The sequence below is a fragment of the Bos indicus genome, chromosome 29, assembly GCF_029378745.1.
Source record: "Bos indicus isolate NIAB-ARS_2022 breed Sahiwal x Tharparkar chromosome 29, NIAB-ARS_B.indTharparkar_mat_pri_1.0, whole genome shotgun sequence".
Lineage (NCBI taxonomy): Eukaryota > Metazoa > Chordata > Mammalia > Artiodactyla > Bovidae > Bos > Bos indicus.
The window spans coordinates 48,610,255-48,633,608 of NC_091788.1; the positions used below are offsets into that span (position 1 = coordinate 48,610,255).

The 23,354-nt window shown below is 50.0% G+C and overlaps 1 protein-coding gene across 2 annotated transcripts in view; it reads right to left on the reverse strand.

The window, feature by feature from the left end:
• The window catches only part of SHANK2 (SH3 and multiple ankyrin repeat domains 2), a 561,657-nt gene that overhangs the window by 528,681 nt on the left and 9,622 nt on the right, over nucleotides 1–23,354 (reverse strand). For both annotated transcript variants that reach the window (XM_070782471.1, XM_070782472.1), the window contains exon 2: nucleotides 53–153. The gene's annotated coding sequence lies outside the window, so the exon portion shown is untranslated. The remainder of the gene's footprint in view (nucleotides 1–52; nucleotides 154–23,354) is intronic.

The following is a 23,354-nucleotide window of genomic DNA, read 5'->3' on the forward strand; positions in this document are numbered from 1 at the left end:
GCCAAAGTGGGGAGGCAGTCCACACCACAGCACTGAAGATGTTCTAACTCACCAGAGGCGCTGGCAGACTGGGCCCCGCAGGAAGGCTTCTCGGAACCAGAACCGGCCGCGCTCCGATGGGTCAAGGCAAGGAGACAGGAGACATGTCCAGAGCTGTGAGAGACAACCAGGGCGCGGTCAGACAGAGGCTCCACGAGGACATGGAGGTCAGAACTGCAAGCGCTCTGATGCCTGCGAGCTGAAAACCAGCGGCTGCATTTCTGCTTCCTGAAAGATGGCATAGACACACTTTCCCCCACTCCTCCCAAGACGTGCAACGGAAACCCCAGGATGCTGCACAAGAAACAAACCGAAGACTCTGAGGGGTGGAGAGAAGGCAGGCCAGTCGGGGCCCAGGGCTGCAGGGGGTGGAGAGAAGGCAGGCCGGTCGGCGCCCAGGGCTGCAGGGAATGGCACAGCGGTCGCTTCTCTGAGCTGGGTTTTTGCCTCTTATCCCAGATTGGCAGCTAAGAAGCCGGAGAGCCAGAAACACCAGTTGCTGTCCTTCAGTCGTTCAGTCGTGTCTGACTCTTTGTGACCCCACGGACTGCAGCACGCCAGACTCCCCTGTCCTCCACTACCTCCTGGAGCTTGCTCAAACTCATGTCTATTGAGTCAGTGATGCCACCCAACCATCTCATCCTCTGTTGCCCCCTTCTCCTCCTACCCTCAGTCTTTCCCAGCATCAGGGCCTTTTCCAGAGAATCAGCTCTTCACATCAGGTGGCCAAACGACTGGAGCTTCAGCTGAAACATCAGTAGAAGCAGGAAAAAAAAAAAAAGCTGCAAAGAATGACTACTCTCTCCAGAAAAAACCAGGAAAATGGCAGCGAAACAGGAAAAAAAAAAAATTCAGACAATCACTCCACTACTCCACCTGGATGTCACAGAAGAACTGCGGCCCCCACCCTGCGTCCCAGGAGCAGAGGGCAAGGGGGGAGCCTGGACTTCCCCTCGCGTGGCCGTCACAGGCACTCAAACCTCCACGGGGAGGGAGGGGGCAGATAAACCAAGCCATGGAGCTGGAACTTTCTTCCCCGCCGAGCAGGCACGCATCCTCCTCCAGTTCCACAGTATCAACGCAGACACCACGTGGAGCCTGGATTTCCGCACACACACGGCACGCCCCCATCTCAGTGAAGAGGTCAGAAGAGGGCTGAGTCGGGACCCTCCCCGTCGCCAGCAAGTGAGGCCACGCCCACCTCGTATCCGTGGAGGCCACGTGGGAGCAGGTCCCCTCCCCCACCAGCAACAAGGGCCCTCCCCACTGGGGTGTCAGCGGGGGCCAACCGAGGACCCTGGCCGTCTGCAGGCAGTAACGAGGCAGCACGGCTTCCCTGTGACGTCCAGACAAACAGGCTAAAGCAGCAGGCTCAGCGAGGCCCGCGGCGCACGACAGAACGCACAGCTGTGCACATTTCCACCGAAAATCACTCATAATCCCCCAAACCAGGAGATCTCAGATGGGTGAAGCACAGCCAGCGGCTGGCAACGCTCAGGGGACAGGGATGTCAGCGCTGAATCTGAGTCTGAAGCGGCAAAACCAAAAATGCCTCGACACGTGAAAACAGAAAACCTCACTGAAAAACAGAACAGAAAATCCCAACAAGGAAACACAGATCTTCCCTGATATATGATGGGGTGACATCTGGGTAAACCCATCATAAGTAGAAAATATCGTAACTCAAAAATGCACATAATACACCCACCTGGACATCACAGCTCAGTCTCACCTCCTTTCAGCATTGTCAGAACACTTTCATTAGCCTATGGCTGCACCGAATGATCTAACACGAAGCCTACTTTATGACGACTTGCTGACTATCTCACTACATTTACCGAAAACTGTCCTGAAAGTGAAAACCAGAACGGTCGTCAGGGTGCAGAGCGGTTGCGCGTTGGCTGCGCACCCGTGACCACGTGGCTGGCGGGAGCCGAGGCTCACTGCTCCCGCCCACGACAGAGGATGGTTCCACATGTCACAGGCCCAGAAAGATCAAAGGTCAAGATTCAAAGAAGAGTCTCTACCGAATATGTCACTTTCACACCATCAGAAAGTCATGCTGCCGTACAACAGAAACTAACACAACGTTTTAAGTCAACTACACTCCAGCAGAAGGGCTTCCCTGCTGACTCAGGGGCAAAGAACCTGCTGCCAGTGCAGGAGACGGAGGTTTAATCCTGGAGTCGGGAAGCTCCCCTGCAGAAGGGAATGGCAACCCACTCCAGTACTCTTGCCTGGAGAATCCCATGGACAGAGGAGTCTGGTGGGCTACAGTCCATGGGGTCATGAAGAGTCAGACATGACTGAGCGACTAAATATCAACAACGCTCCAGTAAATTTGTTTTTTTAAAGAAAATACAGAGCAGGAAAAAAAAAAAAGGGTAATTGAATATCAAAGTCTAAGTTCCCATCTCAGGAAGCTAGGAAAAGGTGAGGAAAATAAATCCAAAGCAAAGGTTTGAAGGAAGGAAGGAAATAATCAAAACAGTGAAGATAAATAAAAACAAAACCAAAAAAACAATAGAGAAAATCAATGAAATGATGAGCTGGCTCTTTGTAAAAGTCAATAAAATTGACAAAACTAACCAAAACAGACAGAAAAGGCTCAAATTACCAATTCCAGGAATGTAATGGAGGATATTATTATAGAGCCTGCAGGCACCAAAAGGATAAACAGCTCCACACGCTTAAGTTAGACGATACAAACAAAAGAAACCAATTCTTTAAGAAATGCAAACGGTTACAACTCATTCTGTATGAAATAGGTAATCGGAGAAGCCCTACAGCTATTAAGAAGATTGAGTTCCTCATTATAAAACACACGCTTTTGTAAGAAAGAGGAAATCTCCACACCCAGATAGTTTCACCAGAGAATTCCGTGAAATGTTCAGAGAATTAGGATCAATTCTATACAATATCTGGAGTAGGAAATGGCAACCCATTCCAGTATTATTGCTGGAAAACTCAAGTGGACAGAAGAGCCTGGCGGGCTGCAGTCCATGAGGCTGCAAAGAGTCAGACACAACTGAATAACTGAGTATACACTATACAATATCTTCCAGAAAACAGAATCCAGTATGATCATATTGGTTCCATAAAATCAATTGGATTTTGTTTTCTGGAAGATACTGTATAGTATAAGAGACGGACATGACTGAGCGACTTCACTTTCACTTTTCACTTTCATGCATTGGAGAAAGAAATGGCAACCTACTCCAGTGTTCTTGCCTTGAGAACCCCAGGGACAGAGATGCCTGGTGGGCTACTGTCTATGGGGTCACACAGATTCAGACACGACTGAAGCTACTTAGCAGCATGATACTGATACTAAAACTATACGAAGAGAAAATCACAGGCCCATATCCGTCAAATATAGATGGGAAAAAATCTTTAACAAAATATTAACAAATAAGAGTTAAGCAATTACTGTATAAGAGAAGAATTATAGATCAAGACAAGTAAGGTTTATTTCTGGAATGCTGGGCTGGTTCGATATTTTTTTTTTTTTTAATTAACTTATGTGATATGCTATACCAATAAAGAAGGAAAATTACACAGTCAAAGCAATCAATGCAGAAAAAGCACTTGACACAATTCAACATCTGTGACAAATTCTCCCCCCACAAAAAAGGAAGAAGGGAAATTCTTCAACCTGATCAAGAGCATCTGCAAAACTTCATGTAATCAGCTAACGTTATTCCAAATAGGGAAAGACAAAATGCTTTCCTTCTGTGACCAGGAACAAGGATGTCTGCTCTAACCGTTTTCACTCAACACAGCAGTAGACGTTCCAGGTAATAGAAGAGGCAAGAAAAGAAGATATAAAGCATACAGACCAGGAAAGTGAAAGTGTTAGTCACTCAGTCGTGCCCGACACCTCAACACTGTGGACTGCAGCCCGATAGGCTCCTCTGTCCATGGGATTCTCCAGGCAAGAGTACTGGAGTGGGTAGCCCGTTTCCTACTCCAGGGGATCTTCTCGACCCAGGTATCGAACTCGGGTCTCCTGCAATCCTTTACTGTCTGAGCCACCAGAGAAGCCCCCTGATCAGGAAGATAGAAATAAAACCGCCCCCATTCGCAGATGACAAGACTGTAAAAAATTACAAGGAATCTCCAAGACAATTGCTGCTGCTGCTGCTGCTGCTGCTAAGTCACTTCAGTCGTGTCCGACTCTGTGTGACCCCACAGACGGCAGCCCACCAGGCTCCCCCGTCCCTGGGATTCTCCAGGCAAGAACACTGGAGTGGGTTGCCGTTTCCTTCTCCAATGCAGGAAAGTGAAAAGTGAAAGTGAAGTTGCTCAGTTGTGTCCGACTCTTCGCGACCCCATGGACTGCAGCCCACCAGGCTCCTCCGTCCATGGGATTTGCCAGGCAAGAGTACTGGAGTGGGGTGCCATTGCCCTCTCCACTCCAAGACAACACTTCCTACAAATAATGAGTTGAACAAGGTCACAAAATACAGCATCAACATATAAAAGTCAACTGTATCCTCCTGTACTAGCAATGAACATGTGGACAACCAAATGTATAATCCAATACCATTTTTAACTTCTCAAAAAACTACTTAGGTGTGAATGTAACAAAACTTGTATGCTGAAGTCTACAGAAATCAGTGAAAAATAAAAGAACATCTAAGGGCTTAGGCTTCCCCAGTGGCTCAGACAGTAACTGCAAGTCGCTCAGTCGAGTCGACTCTTTGTGACCCCATGGACTATACAGTCCATGGAATTCTCTAGGTTAGAATACTGGAGTGGGTAGCCATCCCCTTCTCCAGGGGATCTTCCCAACCCAGGGATCGAACCCAGGTCTCCCGCATTGCAGGCAGATTCTTTACCAGCTGAGCCACCAGGGAAGCCCTCAGACAGTAAAGAATCTGCCTACAGTGCAGGAGACCAAGGTTCAATCCCTGGGTCGGGAAGTTCCCCTGGAGAAGGGAATGGCAACCCACGCCAGTATTCTTGCCTGGAGAATCCAATGGACAGAGGAGCCTGACGGGCTACAGTCCATGGGGTTGCAAGAGTTGGACACGACTTAGTGACTGAACTACCACCACCAACCCGAGCCTTACAGAATGACCCAGCAATCCCACTCCTGGGCGTATACACAGACGAAACTTATTCAGAAAGATACACGCGCCACCACCCAGTTCACAGACGCGCTATTCACAGTAGGCAAGACGTGGACGCAACCTACATGTCCATCAGTAGAGAATGGATGAGCACTTACATAAGTGTGGAATCTCAAAGAATGACAAAAGGAACTTATCCACAAACAGAAACAGACTCACAGACAGAAAACGAACCTTGGTTCCCAAGGCGGAAGGGGCGGCGGAGAGGATAAATAGGAGTTTAGGACTAATAGACACACTGGTTTAGTCACTCAGGCGTGTCCAACTCTTACCACCCCATGGACTGTAGCCCGCCAGGCTCCTCTGTCCCTGGGGTTCTCCAGGCAAGAGTACTGGAGTGGGGTGCCATTTCCTTCTCCAGGGGAGATAGGTAACACTATTATATAGCAAAATAGATGAACAACAGAAGCATATTGTATAGCACAAAGAACTGTATTCAATATTTTTAATAACCTACAACAGAAAAGAACTTGAACAAGAATAGATATATATCCATCTTATCCACCTATGTATAACTGAGGGCTTCCCTGGCGGCTCAGTGGTAAAGAATCCGCCTGCCAAGGCAGGAGACACAGGTTCGATCCCTGGGTCAGGAAGATCCCCTGGAGAAGGAAATGGCAACACGTTCCAGTATTCTTGCCTGGGAAATCTCATGGACAGAGGAGCCTGGCCAGCTTCAGTCCACGGGGTCGCAAAAGAGTTGGGACACGACTTGGCGTCTAAACAACAGCAATGCATAACTGAGCCACTGTGCTGGACACCGGAAACGAACTCAGCATTGTCAATCAGCAAGACTTCAATTAAAGTAAGTCAACTCAAAACAGATCACGGGGGACTTCCCTGGCGGTGCAGTGGTTAAGACGCCAAGCCCCCAATGCAGGGGGCGTCAGTTCAGTCCCTGGCTGGAGAATAAGATCTCACACGCTGTGCGGTGCAGTGTAAAAAATTAAAAATAAGTAAACAATAAATTTTACAACTTTTTGAATAAAATTTAAAAAGTTCTTAAAAGGATGAATCATTGACTTAGATGTAAAATGCAAAACTATACCACTTTGGGGGGAAAAAATTCTCATAGGAGACAATCTCTAGGCTCCAGGGTTAGGAATGCCGAAAGGATGTCAAAAGCACGAGCCACACACAGAAAAGCTGATAAATCAGACCTCAAAAAACTCAAAACCTTTCGTTCTGTGAAAAAGAGGATACAGATACAAATCACAGACTGGGAGAAAATGCCTGCAAAGTGCACATTCAACAGAGGACTGGTGTTCAGAGTATAAAGAGCTCTCAAAACTTAACAGGATTAAAAAAAAAAAAAAAAAAGACCATCCAATTAAGACAGGGAGAAAAGACATGCAGAGACATTATACAAAGGAAGGCAGCCAGATGGCAAAGGGGCACACGAGACGATGTTCAAAACACCATCAGCCACTAAGACGAGGCAAGCGAAGACCTCAGGGAGACGTCCCTACACCAGCCTGGCCAACGCAGGACACAGTAACACCCAACGCTGGGGAGAAGCTGGACAAGCTCTCACGGGGCCGATGGGAATATAAAATGAAACAGCATGCAGGGAAGTGCAGCACTTTCTTAAAAATCTAAACACGCAGCTACTGTGCAACCCAGAGACGGCATGCGTGGGCATTTATCCCAGAGAAATGAAGACCAACGTTCACACAAAACCCACAACATTAATGCTTGAAAAGTAGAAGCGAAAGTGTCAGTCGCTCAGTCATGTCCAACTCTTTGTGACCCCATGGACTCTAGCCTGCCAGGCTCCTCTGTCCATGGGGTTCTCCAGGCAAGAATACTGGGGTGGAGCCACCTCCTACGCCAGGGAACCACCAGGGAAGCCCCTCTACAGATCTGATGACAGAGAGGCCAACTCCAGAGAGCTGATTGACTGCATAATTCCATTTCTGCATAACTACTGGAATAACTTATGGAGATAGAAGACAGATTAGGGGTTGCCAGGGGCTGAAAAGCAGGTGAGGCAGGAGGGAGTCTGTGAGAGACGCTGGTGCTGATGGCGACGCTTGTACCCTGACCGTGACATTGTCAGCGTCCTACTAAATGTCGTCACTTGGTTCTGCAGGATACGACGTGTGGGGCAGACAGGGTAGAGGGTACGCAGGACGGCTCTGGATTCTTTCTTACAACTGCAATTATTGCTAAAATAAAGAGGTTCTTTTTATTTTATAAAGTACGTCGTGTAAAACAGAACAAATGAAGTTACACAGAGCTGCCTGTGACCGAAGATACGTGATTCTATTTCAAGACGTGCACCCAAACTTGATAAAACATTAGGTCCGGGACTTCCCTGGTGGCCCAGTACTTAAGGATCCACCTGCCAATACAGGGGACACGGGTTTGATCCCTGGTCTGGGAAGATTCCACAAGCCCCCGAGCAACGAATAAGGCCATGTGCTCCGGAGCCCATGCTCTGCAACAAGATAACCCACGGCAGTGAGAAGCCCAAGCACAGCAGCCAAGAGTGGCCCTGCTCGCTGCAACCAGAGAAACGCCCTCGTAGCAATGAAGACCCAGTGCAACCAAAAATGAATTTTTAAAAAATTTTAAGCTTAACAAAAGGCACATATGACCACCAGAAAACCTGACCCCTAATCTTCATAGCAGCTCTCTTCCTCACAGCCAAAAAGTGGAAGCAATCTGTACATCCAGCAACCCACGAGTACATGAATAAAACGTGATCCGGCCATGCCACGGAGCCACACTCAGTCCCGACGCTCTGACACACCACACACCGGGTGAACCCTGAAAACAGGACGCTGAGTGAAGGAAGTCAGTCACAACGGTTCCATTTACATGAAACGCTGGGAGCAGGCACACGCAGGGAGACAGAAAGCAGACAGGAGGCTGCCGAGGCCGGGAAGGTGGGGATGGGAGTCGGGGGCAGGCTGTTCACAGGTACAGGGTTTGTTTCAAGGGGGACAGAAATGTCCCAGAATTATCTGGGGTAACGGCTGAGCATTCTACCCTTCGTGTGGACTGCATGGTATGCAAACTACATCTCAAATTGCTGGGGGGAAAAAAGCGAGCAGCGACTGGGTTCTAGGAAATTTTAAAAGCACCCACTTTACAGCAATCCTCCCTGTCCCCACTGGAGAATAACTAAATTATTGAACTGTTTTAAAAGGTTAGCCTTCAGCATTCTGCAGCTATTTTTAGAAGTGCTCATCATTCCTGGGGAGATGGAAATCGTAATTATGAAGCGTCCTGAAACAGCTCTGTAACCCTGAGGACTCACCCCGGGCACAGAGTGGCCCGGTGTCCTGGGCTGGGAGTCAGGAGGCACCAGCCTGTGCCCCATCCCCAGGGACACCCTCCACATGAGCAGAGTTCCTGGAATCCAGCTGCCTGGTCTACAGCTCTACTCTGCAGCCACCCCTGACCATGTCCCAGCTAACTGTGTGAGATGGGAATGCATGAGGGTCACCCTAGCCCTGGAGATTAACAGAGCAGGCACAGAAGGCTTCCCCTGAGGGCCCCATCAGAGCACATGTCACCACCTCTCTCTGATCCAGAAAGGCAGGAATGGCCCCGTGACTACAGGTCCTTTCAAGAGGGAGGAACCTGGTTCTGCCAAAGGTGAAAAGAAGCTGTTTCATCAAAAACTAAAGTACAGGAATGGACCCAGCAATACCACTTCTAGGCGTATACTCTGAAGAAACCAAAACTGAAAAAGACACACGGATGGATGGATGTGAGAGTTGGACCATAGAGAAAGCTGAGTGCCAAAGAATGGATGGCTTTGAACTGTGGTGTTGGAGAAGACTCTTGAGAGTCCCATGGACTGCAAGGAGATCCAACCAGTCCATCCTAAGGGAACATGGATGGGTAAAGAAGCTGTGGTGTATACATACAATGCAACACTATTCAGTCATAAAAAGGAATGCACTTGAGTCAGTTCTAATGAGGTGGATGAACCCAGAGACTGTTATACAGAGTCAAGTCAGAAAGAGGAAAACAAATATCGGTTATCAACACATCTACAGGGGCTCTAGAAGGATGGTCCTGACGAATCTGTTCGCAGAGCAGCAGTGGAGATGCGGACATAAGAGGACAAACTTGTGGGCAAGGGTGGGGAGAAGAGGGAGAGGGCGAGATGAGTGAAGAGAGCAGCACGGATGCATCACACCAGCGCATGCGCTCAGGGAACTGCAGCGGGGGCTCTGGAACAACCTAGCGCGTGGGAAGAGGCGGGAGGTGGGAGGCAGATTCAAGAGGGAGGGCACAAATGTAAACCTACGTTAATTCATGTCAAAGTACGACGGAAATCAAGCCAGTATTACAAACCAATCAATCAATAAATAAATATTTACAAAAAAACCCAACCAGTACAGGAATGAACCCAGCAATACCACTCCTCGGCGTATATTCTGATAAAACTAAAACTGAAAAAGACACATGGATGTATGGATGTGAGAGCTGGACTATAACGAAAGCTGAGTGCAGAAGAATTGATGCTTTTGAACTGTGGTGTTGGAGAAGACTCTTGAGAGTCCCTTGGACTGCAAGGAGATCCAACCAGTCCATCCTAAAGGAGATCAGCCCTGGGTGTTCTTTGGAAGGACTGATGCTGAAGCTGAAACTCCAGTACTTGGGCCACCTCATGCGAAGAGCTGACTCATTTGTAAAGACCCTGATACTGGGAGGGATTGAAGGCAGGAGGAGAAGGGGACGACAGAGGATGAGATGGTTGGATGGCATCACCGACTCGATGGACATGGGTTTGGGTAGACTCCGGGAGTTGGTGATGGACAGGGAGGCCTGGTGTGCTGTGGTTCATGGGGTCGCAGAGTCGGACACAAATGAGCAACTGAACTGAACTGAACTGAATGAGAATGAACGCTCCTAGCAGAATCATGCAGAACAGTCAAAAAGTGGAAACAACCCACAGTCCACCAACAGAAGCTGGTGGCGGGCGGTGGCGCTCAGTCATGTCTGACTCTGAGACCCTGTGGACTGTCGCCCACCAAGCCCCTCTGTCCATAGGATTCTCCAGGCAAGAACACTGGAGTGGGTTGCCACTTCCTGCTCCAGGGGATCTTCCTGACCCAGGGATCGAACCCACATCTCTTGCGTCTCCTGCACTGGCAGGCAGATTCTTTACCACTGAGCCAGCAGGGAAGCCGAGACAGAAGAACAGAGGAAACGTGCTCCACCCACACAAGGGAAGAGAATTCAGGCGTTAAGAGGGACGCCGCCCTGACGCGGCCACGAGGTAGACGAACACTGGAAATGTTCTAATCACTGAGAGCAGCCAGACACAAACGCCCTCCCGTCGAACCAGCCGCTTACATGCAATGTCCAGAGCAGGGCAGTCCGCAAAGACGGAAGAAAGCAGAAGGGCGGCTGCTGGGGCTGCAAGGATGGGACTGTTCGTGGGTGACGGAACCAGGACTTTTTGTGCTAAATGCCACTGAGCTGTACACTTTTAAATGGTTGGTTTTATGTGATCTCACCTCAATAATAAAGAACCTCATTCGCAAAAGCGCACAAGGATTCGGAGTCCACTTCATGGAGAAAGGGAGGAGAGAAAACCTGAAAACAAGGCCAAACGCCAACATTCTCAGGGATGAGGAGGAAAGCAGGAAAACACCTCCATCAGCTTCTGTCCCAGCACCTTTCTGAGGCTGACCTTCCCGCGACCCTCTGGGAGTGCCAGAGTGTGGACAGCGCCTCGCCACTGTACTGTCTGTGCCACGGCTTAAAAGTCTGGGGAGGCAAGAACGTGACTTCACCTGATCTACCCATTCTCCCGACGAGAAAACTGAGGCCGGGCTCCCAGAGCTGCTGAGCAGCTCCGCCTGGACCAGAGCTCCCACTCCTGCCTTTCTGCCATGGCCCCTCCGCTCCCTCTGAAAATCGCTCATCACAAAAGAAGACCCTGTGGGTCCCTGACCTCCGGAGAACACTCTCAACTCTGCTTCTGCTCTGGCTCCATGACAGAGAGGGCAGAAGTGCAGGTGCAAACGAGCCTCATAACAGCTACCACGTGAGATCACTCAGGAGCGAAGTTAAAGTATTAATTACGCCCGCCAGCTGAACCACAGAGCCCGTGACCCCTGAAAGCGTGAAACCCCAGCTGGGCCCTCGCTCGTGAGTGTGATGGCGACCAGCAGCGGGGGGACTAGATGCAGACGGGGCTGCCCCTAACCCACCCAGGGCACGCGCCTCCCAGTGCCCTGGCCTTGGCCAGTCTACTCGCTTCAGCCAAACGGGCCAGAGCAAAGGGACGCACGGGCGCTTGCTCCCTCTTGCTGTTCTCAGGGACCCTGAGACCTCCCAGGGACCAGGCCACGCTGGCCTGCCAGAGGGGAGCAGCGAGAGCTGGATGACGCCGTTACCACCCACCCCCAGCCAACAACTAGCCCACCCTAGCGACGTGAGTGACGCCTGCTCACCAGCCGACCACGGCTGAACTCAGTGACCACAAGAAGCACCCATCCCCCTCCTGCTCAAATGGTGAGATAAATAAACCAGGGGCTGGCAAACTGCTGCGCGTGGGCCAAATGCAGCCCACGGCTTGTTGCTCTAAATAAAGTTTTATTGGGGCACAGCCATGACCATTTGTTCACAAAATGCCCATGACTGCTGTTGCTTTGTAGAGAGACTTTACAGCATGAAGCAAAAAATATTTACTCTCTGGCCCTGAAATGAGCAGTTCTCATTCTACCCTACGTTCTGCAGGCTTTTGTTACGCAGGTTGGTAGCTGACAGACCACCATCTAATTGTTACTGATCAGGTCGGGGTGACCAGCCCCACACGGTGGAGGAGCAGGTGACGCCCAAGGTCACACAGGTGGTTCACGCAGGCAGCGGCCACAAAGCAGAGCGGAGCTGTGGCTTGTCCAACACCAAAGGCCCTACCTGCCCTGCCACAGTGCAGGCTTTCCAGAAAAGGCTCCTACCAGGATCACTGATTTAATACATACTCCACCCCCACCTTCCAGGCCCTCCCCTCCCTCTTCAATAAACAACTGCAGGATAAAGTTTCAAATGAACCAGAAGCATTGCCAAAAAGACCCACTTGGAACAGTCCCCACCTCTCCCTGGAGATCCTGGGGGTGGGGGGGTGTCAGCCCCGCTGGGAGCCCCCCAGGGACCTCCCCAATGCACCAGGGAGCAGAGGAGCTCGGATGGGTCCCCAAGGCTTTCGAGGACCCCTGCAGGGGCAACTGGTACCCAGAGAGGTTGCTGGGTCCCTGCCCCCACACTGTCACCCTGAGCCCCCCATAAACCCAATGCACTCACAGCTCAGACCAGAAGCTGTGCAGAGACCAGACGGGGCAGGAATCCACAACGGGGCCTGCACGGGAGGTGCCAGCAGGAGAGCGGAAGGGAGTTCACCGACTCGACCCGCACGTGGCCCAGGTCCAATCGGAACAGCTCGAGCAGACAGGTGTTGCCAACGACGGTGATGTGAGCACCTCACGGCACACGCAGGTGGATCTCCATGAGATGGGCTGGGACCTGGCACCCTTTGCCACCGTGCCCACACCTGGACGCACCTCTACTCCAGCAAAAAACCATCGGGAACTGAAAACAGCACTGCACGGGCAGTTGGGGCAAATCCTGCACGAAAGATACAAAGAGACCAAAAAACCCAACTGCCATTTCTGAAGAGCAGGGAGCAAGAGCAGGGTACTGGGCAAGCCCCCCACTCAACACCACCGAATGGGCAGGCAGACCACCTAAGCCACCCGTGTGACCCCGGACACACCTACCCTCACCTCATGTAAGCAACTAGCTCCTTCCCCCTCAGCGAAGAAGCAAGGGAACCTGCCGGTTGTTCCTGCTCCCCCTGCTGCAGCAGAGGCCCCTGTGTGGCCTCTGATCAATTTCTATTGATTAAGAAGGCCAAGAACCCTGGTCAGTAACAACAGTCTCAACTTTATGTAGGGGGTTTCATTTAATGGTCAACGTCGCCAGAGATATGTCATTACCCCATTTTCAGGAAGAAGAAACTGAGGCCCAGAGAGGTCAGCTGGCTGGCCCAAGGTCACACAGCAGTCACGTGTCAGAGCACAGGCACCACCTGCTTGGAGGACACCAGAGCATGCATGGGGGGGGCCAGTCAAATACTCCCCAAAGCTGCAAAGACTCAGGAGCAGGAACAGAGACATAAAATCACGGGAGCCCTGCTCCATCCTGGGCCGCGATACTCCCCACACGGACGCTGGACACCCCCGACCACAGCCTTGGAGGAGGATGCTCTGATCACTACACACACACATTCCTGCCAAGACAAAGGCACCGTCCAGGCTCTGGGCCTGCTGGAGTCAGAAGGATGCTCAAGAAGCTGAACCTGCCTTCATCCTCGTCCCTCCTCCCAGAGGTTGGGGGACGGGGCTACCCAAACACAGAGGCGCTGGGCAGACTTCACAGTAAGTGGTCAGCAGAGACATCAGGATGGCCAGACACTGGGGGAGAGACGCAGGACAAAACACTCACATCCCTCCAGCTCTGAGGCTGTCCTGGTCAAAGCACAGAGGCACCTGCTGGGCTCAAAACCCCAGTCACTGCACCTCTCTGGGCCTCAGTTTCCCCTTCTGTAAAATGGGTATAAAAATACTTCCTCCACCCCCAGAGTGGACTGTGAAGACGCCACGAGATCACAGGCATGGAAGTGCCTGGCACAGGTAGGCAACGACATGTATTCTGACAAAAGCTGGCAATAAAATGCAAATAATAATAAGCTACCCACAATAATGCAATAAAATGCAAATAATAATAATCAAGCTACCCACAAAGATATACATAACTTTTTTCTTATTTTATCTTATTCTATTCTATGTGATGGCATTGTTTATTACAATGAAATTAAGTAAGCCCGGTAAAGAAATCATTTTTGCCTCAAGACGTGGAGCATCGTGGCACTGGCTGAGTGGTCCGTTACCCTGGAGGTATTTCCTGTCTTCTGGGAAAGCCCCAAAGCACCCCTCCTCCCCACAGGTCACTGACCCCACAGCCAAGCACGGGTCACGTTTCACTGGGGAATCTGTGCGTTTCAGGTGACTGCACACCCCGGTGGCCTGAGCGCTGTGCAGACACTCCAGTGGAGGCCAGAAAACTGTCCGTGTGTCCAGGGGCAGCAGCGAATGTTACATAATAATAATCCTGTTCTGTCCAGGGGCAGCAGCGAATGTTAGATAACGATGCTACTACTCCCAGGCACTTCCGGTAAGAATCCAGGTGTTTTGGGGTTTTTTGAGAATAAACCCCAAAAGTTATTTCACTGGGCCTGTTCTGGGTGGAGTGTCTACACTAACCCACACAGGCCTCAGGGTTTAGGGGAAGCCGCTCAGCCCTGGGGGTCGGGGTCCCGCAGGAAACCTACTGGGACTTGTCTAGGTCCCGTCTCCTTTCTGAGGCCCAGTGTTCTCCCAAAGGCTGGACCTGGGCCCCCAGCACCAGCATTCTGGAACCCTGATCCACTCTGGTTAGTTCTGGGGTCCCCTCGGCCCCCAGTTTCTCTGAGAGGTGGGATTGAGCCCACCCTGGAGTAGAAAGCTGACAAAAGAGAAGTTCTCACCTCTCTCCCTGTTCCTCCAATGAAGTCCTACTACTGAACCCAGGAATCACCTCTGCAGAAAGGGGGCTCCATCTGAGAACAACACGGAGGGATGCCAGGTGGAAGCAGGAGGGACTTGGGGCGGGGGCGGCGGCAGGGGACGAAGAAATAAGGAAGCCGATCCCAGCCCGCAGTGAGGGACAGCTACCGAATTGAAGCCACAAATATAATTTTCAATTCCCAAGTAGCCATGTTTCAAACAGAAAAAAGAAGAAAACCAGTTGCACTGAATATTTATAATATATTTTCCGGAATTCAAGACATGTTAAACACTGACATTTCAACTTGCGGCACTAGCCACGTTTCAAGGGCTCAATAGCTCCGTGGGGCTGGCACCACCATACTGAACGAACACAGCTGATCGGCGCCAACCTGGGTGTGTCGCCCAGGAGGCAGCAGTCCCGTACGCACAAGGTAAGGCACTGGCTCAGCGGTCCGGCATCGCCTTGGACTGGCTGAGCCCGCGGGTCCGGCCTGTCTAAGCTTGATCCTCCCCGATGGGGAGCCCTGAGCTGACCCATCCCTCTGAACGGACTCCTTTTCTCAACCACAAGAGGGAATGCTTTGCAACGTGGCTGCGTGCGGTCTAGAGGAGATCCTATCGCCGAGCATCAAAGCTTCCTTCGGGGGACTGTAAACATTCATGGTGGACTTGGAGCCACATCGACAGAAAAGCAATCCCCAGACGACTCTCGAGCCGGAGCCATGACAGAGCGGGAGGGGCCGAGCCAGCAGGCCAGGGGGCGGGTCCTCCGGTGCTGAGACGGACAAACTGGATCCACACGGGTACCAGACACAAGGGCTAAGTCCTGATGGAAGAAATAACACACGAGTGCACAGCAAAACACGGAAATGATCACAAGAGAGCAGATGCCTCATGGCAATGGGCTCGGAATGACTCGGAACAGAAATCCTGGGACATCAGAAGGCAGTCAGTGAATGAATCCGTTCAGTCAAGGCCATGGTTTTTCCAATGGTCATATACACATGTGAGAGCTGAACCATCAAGAAGGCTTAGTGCTGAGGAATTGATGCTTTTGAACTGTGGTGCTGGAGAAGACTCTTGAGAGTCTCTTGGACTGCAAGGAGATCCAACCAGTCCATTCTGAAAGAAGTCAACCCTGAAAATCCATTGGAAGGACTGATGCTGAAGCTGAAGCTCCAATCCTTTGGCCACCTGATAAGAAGAGCAAACTCACTGGAAAAGACCCTGATGCTGGGAAAGATTGAGGGCAGAAGGAGAAAGGGGCAACAGAGGATGAGATGGCTGGATGGCATCGCTGACTCAACAGACATGAATTTGAGCAAACTCCGGTAGATGGTGAAGGACAGGGAAGCCTGGCGTGCTACAGTCCATGGGGTCACAGAGAGTTGGACACGACTTGGCAACTGACCAGTGGAGTGAATCAGCGATATCATGCAGGAGGCCACTCTCCAGCCCGGTGCCCTCCTCGGTCCTGTCCTAGTCCCAGATGGACCCTCAGAAGGCCACTCTCCAGCCCGGTGCCCTCCTCGGTCCTGTCCTAGCCCCAGATGGACCCTCAGAGGGGAGACCCAGATTCCCAGGCAGAAGCGCCTTTCCTCCCTGGGGGTGGGAACACTGGACGTGGAACTTCTCTGGCGTGTGAGGTCACCCCTGCCTTGTGGAGACACTCAGGAGGAAAGATGGGCCTCTTCCTGTAAGAAAGTAATCTGGCTAAGGAGAGTGGTGAGAGAGTCTCAGCTTTGCCATCCTGAGACCAGATGGGCCTTGGGCTGCTCACTGCTTTAAAACGTGACTTCTGAAAGGAGGGGCTGGAATACCCACATTCCCGGCAGCATCACTCGCAACAGCCAAAAGGTGGATACAACGGAGTGTCCATGGACGGATGAACAGATACACAAAATGTGGCCCATCCACACAACGGAAGGTGGTGGTGCTTGTTCAGTCGCTCAGTCCCATCTGACTCTTCTGCAACCCCATGGACTGTAGCCCGCCAGGCTCTTCTGTCAATGGGATTTCCCAGGCAGGAATACTGGAGTGGGTGGCTATTCCCTTCTCCTGGGGATCTTTCCCATCCAAGACAAAACCCAAGTCTCCTCGGCAAGTGGATTCTTCACCACTGAGCCACCAGGGATTATTAAGCCTTAATATGCTATGCTATGCTAAGTCACTTCAGTCGTGTCCGACTCTGTGCGACCCCATAGACGGCAGCCCACTAGGCTCCCCCGTCCCTGGGATTCTCCAGGCAAGAACACTGGAGTGGACTGCCATTTCCTTCTCCAATGCATGAAAGTGAAAAGTGAAAGTGAAGTCGCTCAGTCGTGTCCAACTCTTCGCGACCCCATGGATTGCAGCCTAACAGGCTCCTCCGTCCATGGGATTTTCCAAGCAAGAGTACTGGAGTGGGGTGCCATTGCCTTCTCCGATTAAGCCTTAATAAGGAAGGAAATTCGGACACAAGCCACAGCATGAATGAACCTGGAGGACACTATGCCCAGTGAAATAAGCCAGACACAGAAGGAGGTACTGTATGTTTTTACTTACATGAGGACTACAGTCATCAAATCCACAGAGACAGAGAGCAGGATGGTGGGGGCCAGGGGCTGGGGGAGGAGACGGGCAGTGAGTGTTTATGGGGACAAAGTGTAGATGGACGATGGAAGGCTCTGGAGATGGATGGTGTGATGGTCGTATGACAGTGTGAGTGCTCTTAATGCCACTGAGTTGTGGGCCTAACATGGCTCAGTCAGTGAGTCAGGTCAGTCGCTCAGTCATGTCTGACTCTTTGTGACCCCATGGACTGCAGTACACCAGGCTTCCCCATCCTTCACCATCTCCTGGAGCTTCTCAAACTCATGTCCATTGAGTCAGTGATGCCATCCACCCGTCTCATCCTCTGTCGTCCCCTTCTCCTCCTGCCTTCAATCTTTCCCAGCATCAGGGTCTTTTCCAATGAGTTGGCTCTTCGCATCACGTGGCCAAAGGATTGGAGCTTCAGCTTCAGTATCAGTCCTTTCAATGACTATTCAGGACTGATTTCCTTCAGGATGGACTGGTTTGATCTCCTTGCAGTCCAAGGGACTCTCGAGTCTTCTCCAGCACCACAGGATGGTGGGGTCCAGGGGCTGGGGGAGGAGATGGTGAGTGAGCGTCTTAACGTGGTTAAGATGGTAAATTGTATGTTACATACATCTTAGCACAACTTAAAAATGTTAAGTGCAAAAAAGTGCTTTCCACATCGATTTCCATCCAATTCCTTACTTCTCACTTACAGCTTCCCTCCCTGCCTTCAAGTCAGGCTCAAATGCGGCTCCTCCGGGAGGCTCACCGTACCCACCCTCCATCCCAACCCCCTCAACAGGCTCTCCTTCCCACTGGGCCACGGAGGTGCCTCTCTGCCAACCCTCTTCTCACCGTCTGTCTCCTCCGGCTACAGCTAACACTGAGAGAGCAGAAAGGAGGCGATCATAAAGGCGAAGGTGGAAAGTAATGAAAACGAACGTAGAAAAACAGAGCAAAACATGAGACCAAAGCTGGTTCTTTGAAAAAGTCAATAAAGTTGAGAAACTGTTCATTTAGAATGATCAGGACGGGGAAACACTCAAATCACCAAACTCAGAAATGAAGGGGGGACACTTTTACCAGCCTCGAGGGAACACAGAGGAAGACAAGGGAGCACTATGGACGACGGAAGGACAATGGATTAGATGCTGAGAGCAATCAGACAGATTTCAGTGAAATGCAACCAACCACCGGGACTCAAGAAGAAAAAGAAGGCCTGGGCACACGCAGACCAGGCAGGGAGCCAGTTACCAAAGTCAAAACTTCACACAAAGCGAAGCTCCGGCCCAGGCAGCCTCACTGGTGAATTCTACCAAACATTTAAAGAATTAATTTCTGAAGAACATACAGGTTCCTCCTATCAGACCAGCACTATTCTTAACAGCCAAGACACGGATGCAACCTAAGTGTCCATCGACAGAGAACAGACGGAAGGTGTGGTGCACTATACAATAGAATATTGCTCAGCTACTAAAAAGAACGACGCAACGCCGTGTGCAGAAACACGGATGGACCTGGAGGTTATCACACCAAGTGAAGGCAGAGCAAGACGAGTATCGTATGATACCACTTCCATGTGGAATGGAAAACACAGCACAAATGAACCTGTCTATGACACAAAAACAGCCTCACAGACACGAAGCACAGACTTGCGGTGGCCGGGGGCGGTGTAGAGGGAGGGGAATGGAGCTCGGAGCTTGGCTTAGCAGACGCAAACTATTATACGTAGACTGGACAAAACACAAGGTTCTCCCAGGTGGCTCAGCGGTAAAGAATCCCCCGGCCAACGCAGGAGACACAGAGAGTGGAGTTTGATGCCTGGGTCGGGAAGATCCCCTGGAGGAGGAAATGGCAACCTGTTCCAATAATCTTGCCTGGGAAATCCCACGGACAGAGGAGCCCGTCGGGCCACAGTCCGTGGGGTCGCAAAGAGACACAACTGAGCATGATACATCTACACGTGTATTGTACGGCACAGGGAGCTATATTCAATATCCTGTGATAGACTATACTTATATACATGGAAAACACCAAAAAAGGATTTATACATGTGTATAACTCAATCACTTTGAGGTACAGCAGAAATTAAATTTACAGTGTCATAAATCAACTATACTTCAATTTAAGAAAAAAGAATTAATACCAACTCATTGCAAATTCTTCCAAAAAATAGAAGAGAATACACCCCAACAATTTTATAAGGCCAATATTACCATGATACCATCCCAAGACAACTACAGACCCATAGCTCTTATGCACATACACACAAAAAAGCTCAGCAAAATTCTAGTCAACTGAATCTGGCAGCTTACAAAAAGGATTATAAACCATGATCAAGTGGGATTTATCCCAAGAATGCAAAATTGGTTTAATATCGAAAAATCAATTAATGTAAGACACCATATTAATAGAATAAAGGACAAAATGCAGCTGATCCTCCCAAGAGATACAGAAAAGGCTCTTGACAAACACAGAGCCACTTCGCGACGTAAACGCTCAGCAAGGAAAAGAGAACCCCTTCAGCCTGACAGAGGGCATCCGCACGCCACACGTGATGGTGAACGGCTGGAGGCTTCCTGAGACCAGGGGCCAGGCCCGGCGCGCCTTCTCACCACCTCCTTTCAACGGTGTCCCGAGGGTTCCAGCCAGGGCGCCTGGGCAAGACAGTGAAACAGAAGCACCCAGGCTGGAAAGGAAGAAGTGTGGGAAGACCTTTCCTCTCAGATGAAGTCTGCCTCCCTCCAGGGGGCTGCCCCGGCCCCCAGCCGCCTCTGTCCACCCGTCCCTCTGCACGTGGTCCCCCTCCGGGATCAAGACACAGTCTTCTCACCTAAGGAACTGCCTGGCTCCCCACTGTCACCGCCACATCATCTAGCTTTCCGGGTGGCTCAGAAGTAATGCAGGAGACGTGCGTTCGATCCCTGGGTCGGGAAGATCCCTGGGAGGAGGAAGTGGCAACCCACTGCAGTATTCTTGCCTGGAGAATGCCATGGACAGAGGAGCCTGGCATGAGGCTATCCATAGGGTCGAAAAAGAGTCACACACAACCCCCGCTGTGGATCGAAGCAGCTCTGGCCTGGCTGAGCCCACGTCCCACCACCAGCAGGCCCGTCCCGTGGGGTGGGGACTGCTGATGACCTCCTGGACCAATGCCACACTTTTCACTGTCTTAGCTTGTTTTGCAAAACAGCTGTTGTTTTTGTTTTTCATAAAAAGACGTTAACTACATTAACATATATGGGTTTAGCTACTGTCATTTTTAAATGCACTGTTAAATATTTTTAAATTATCTTTTTAAACTTCTAACAGTATGTGTGTGTGCATGTAAGTCGCTTATGTCGTGTCCAGCTCTTTGCGACTCTATAGACTGTAGCCCACAGGCTCCTCTGTCCATGGGATTCTCCAGGCAAGAATACTGGAGTGGGCTGACATACCCTCCTCCAGGAGATCTTCCCCACCCAGGGAATGAACCTGCATCTCTTACATCTCCTGCACGGGCAGGCAGCTTCCTTAGCACTAGCACCACCTAGGAAGCCCTGCCAATAGGATACATATCCATAGATACAACCCACATAAACAAAAGGCTCTCAGGGGTCCCTAGCACTCTTCAACGAGGGGAGTAGGATCCTCAGACCTAAAGTTTGAGCAGCCCTGTGCTACCCTGCTGCATTCATCCTGCAAGGAGCAGAAAGGGAAGCTTGGCCATCATCCCTAAGATGACAGGGGGTGGGAAGGGCTGTTGTTCTCATTCAGTCACTGAGTCATGTCTGACTCTTTGTGACCCCAGGGACTGCAGCACGCCCGCTGTCCTTCGTTATCTCCCAGAGCTTGCTCAAACTCATGTCCACTGAGTCAGTGAAGCCATCCAACCATTTCACCCCCTGTCACCCCTTCTCCTCTTGCCCTCACCCTTCCAGCATCAGGGTCTTTTCCAAAGAGTAAGCTCTTCACATCTGGTGGCCAAAGGACTGCAACTTCAGCTTCAGCACCAGACCTTCCAATGAACATTCAGGACTGATTTCCTTTAAGATTGACTGGTTTGATCTCCTTGCAGTCCAAGGGGCTCTCAAGAGTCTTCTACAGCACCACAGTTCTAAAGCATCGATTTTTCAGTGCTCAGCCTTCTTTACGGTCCAGCTCTCACATCCATACATGACTACTGGAAGAATCGTAGCATTGACTGCACAGACCTTTGTCAGGAAGTGATGTCTCTGCTTTTTAGTACACTGTCTAGGTTTGTCACAGCTTTTCTTCCAAGGAGCAAGCATCTTTTAATTCCATGGTTGCAATGTCCACATTGATTTTGGAGCCCAAGAAAATGAAATCTGACAGTTTCCATCATTTTCCAGTAATTTCCCCCATCTGCTTGCCATGACATGATGGGACCAGATGCCATGATCATAGTTTTTTGAATGTTGAGTTTTAAACCAGCTTTTTTACTCTCCTTTTGCCTTCATCAAGAGGCTCTTTAGTTCCTCTTCATTTTCTGCCATTAAAGTGGTATCATCTGCATATTTGAGGTTATTGGTATTTCTCCTGGCAATCCTGATTCCAGCTTGTGATTCATCCGTCCCAGCATTTTGCATGATGCACTCTACATATAAGTTACATAAGTAGGGTGACAATATATAGCCTGTCGTACTCCTTTCCCAATTTGAAACCAGTCTGTTGTTCCATGTCCAGTTTTAATTGTTGCTTCTTGTCCTGCCTACAGATTTCTCAGGAAGCAGGTAATGTGATCTGATATTCTCATCTCATTAAGAATTTTTCACAGTTTGTTGTGATCCACAGTCAAAGGCTTTAACATAGTCAATGAAGCAGAAGTAGATTTTTTTTTGGAATTCCCTTGCTTTTTCTATGGTTCAGCATATGTTGGCAATTTGATCTCTGGTTCCTCTGTCTTTTCTAAATCCAGCTTGTACATCTGGAAGTTTTCGGTTCACATGGTGTTGAAGCCTCGACTGTAAGATTTTGAGCATCACTTTACTATCGTGTGAGATGAGTGCAACTGTGCGGTAGTTTGAGCATTCTTTGGCATTGCCTTTCTTTGGGACTGGAATGAAAACTGACCTTTTCCAATTGAGAGAGTCAGTTCCTAGGGAGGTTGATAGGGAGTCTAGGGGTCCCCAAGGAGACAGAGGTCTGAAATTCTCAAGGAGGAAGAAAGGACAAACTTTTTTTCTTTCTCCACATTCCTTAGGATTATATAACAATAATGTATCTTGCCTAAGGAGTGTCTTTGGATTCAACCTTCTGTTATCTTAAAATGTTAATTATGGGAGTAGACCTGGTCTTTACAAGGATGTATCTTGCCTGAGGACAGTGTTATCTTAAAATGTAAATTATGGGAGTAGGTCTGATGAGGCCTTTACAACCTCCAGACGTTCTTTGGATTATATAACTTCATTGTTAACACTAGCAAGGGGGTCCTCTTTCTGCCCCCTTCTGATGCCTATGTCAGAAGCTTTTTCTATCTCCTTTATACTTTAATAAAACTTTATTACACAAAAGCTCTGAGCGATCAAGCCTCGTCTCTGGCCCCGGATTGAATTCTTCTCCTCCGGGGGCCAAGAATCCCGGTGTATTCGCGTGATTCAACAACAACCTTTCACAATCCTGTGGCCACTGCTGAGTTTTCCAAATTCGCTGGTATAATGAGTGCAGCACTTTCACAGCATCAGTTTTTAAGATTAGAAATAGCTCAGCTGGAATTCCATCACCTCCACTAGCCTTTTGTTTGTAGTGATGCTTCCTAAGGCCCGCGTGACTTCACATTCCAGGATGTCTCCCTCTAGGTGAGTGATCGCACTTTTATGGTTATCTGGGTCATTAAGAGCTTTTTTGTATAGCTCTTCTGTGTATTCTTGCCACTTCTTCTTAATATCTTCTGCTTCTGTTAGGTCCATACCATTTCTGTCCTTTATTGTGCCCATCTTTGCATGAAATGTTCCCTTGGTATCTCCAGTTTTCTTAAAGAAATCTCTAGTCTTCCCCATTCTATTGTTTTCCTCTATTTCTTTGCACTGGTCACTTAAGGCTT